The sequence below is a fragment of the Rhincodon typus genome, chromosome 10, assembly GCF_021869965.1.
Source record: "Rhincodon typus isolate 14 chromosome 10, sRhiTyp1.1, whole genome shotgun sequence".
NCBI lineage: Eukaryota > Metazoa > Chordata > Chondrichthyes > Orectolobiformes > Rhincodontidae > Rhincodon > Rhincodon typus.
The window spans coordinates 55,537,239-55,538,333 of record NC_063341.1 but is presented as its reverse complement, the minus strand read 5'-3'; the positions used below and the strand labels follow the sequence as shown (position 1 = coordinate 55,538,333).

General features: G+C 39.3%; 1 non-coding gene across 1 annotated transcript; it reads left to right on the top strand.

Moving 5' to 3' along the window:
* Nucleotides 1-599: 599 nt before the first annotated feature.
* LOC125484299 lies at nucleotides 600-810 on the top strand. The gene has a single exon (XR_007263138.1). It is a non-coding gene; the product is annotated as a small nucleolar RNA U3 (small nucleolar RNA).
* The last annotated feature ends 285 nt before the right edge of the window (nucleotides 811-1,095 follow it).

Here is a 1,095-nt window from a genome sequence, read left to right as displayed (position 1 = left end):
GTGAACTGCCTTATTCCAGCTTGTTTATCCCTCTTTCAATTTAAATAATGTGTGTTAAAGTGGGCCATAAGTCAAACTTCTGGTTTAAATAGGTTTAAGTGTTAGTTTATTGCAAGCTATTACTGAACTTTCCTTAAGAATGAAGTGAAAAAACTATTAATTAGCAAATTGCAGAAACCAAGATTAGAACATGTGCAGATAAGACAGAAAAATACTTATAAAAGGAAAGTCCCAAGTCTCTGTGGCATTCCATTGGGGCCCATTGCTTGAGTGTTACTGAAGTCACATTCAGCTGCTGGGTGGCTTCTGTAATTGAATGGTTGGCACATCTTAAAGCCTGGTGCCCTAGTCAACTACCTCATTCATCCATGTGATTCAGCTGAACATCTCCCCAACATAAAAATGGCCCTCATAATTACCTGCACAAGTGCAGTTGCTCTATGATTTCATACTAACTTAGCATTGAATTTGTACTCACTTTACAATCCAGGAAAGAACAGCAACAATTATAACTAATCTGCAAATTTCTTTTGTCAGAGAATCTCTGGATTGAATGAAAAGGAGGCTGACTAATTGTTATACAACATCACACTGAACGAGTATAGAGACTGTTTAGTTCTTAGTTTTTTCCGAGAGAAATGGGTTCTAGAGTGTCTGGTCTCACAAACCACGAGGAGGATTTATAGTGTTCTCTTCTGAACAGGAAGTAGGCATTGAGTGTTGCTTTTAGCAACTGCTCTTTGCTGTTGATGAGTGTTCTGTCTCTCTGTTTTGCAGAGAGCTGGAAGAGGAGAATGCAAATTGAGTGGCTTGTCCTAAAGTCAACCTGAAAAGGAGGCTCTCAGTTGCTTAGACATCCTTTTTCCCTTGTGTGAGGTGTAGTAACCTTCAGCTTGAGCTTACAAATGAAGTGTTTATTTCTTCCTTGCTTGGAATGAATTTTGGGTTAACAAGATCAGTCATTTTTGCCACATTCAATCTCTCACACTCACAGACTGTAATGCTCCACCTAGCAGTGAAGTTGCCTGTAAACACTGCTTAGTGTTGAGTCCAAAAGGTTGTAAAGCATCCAAATGAGCTTTGCATGCAGCACTG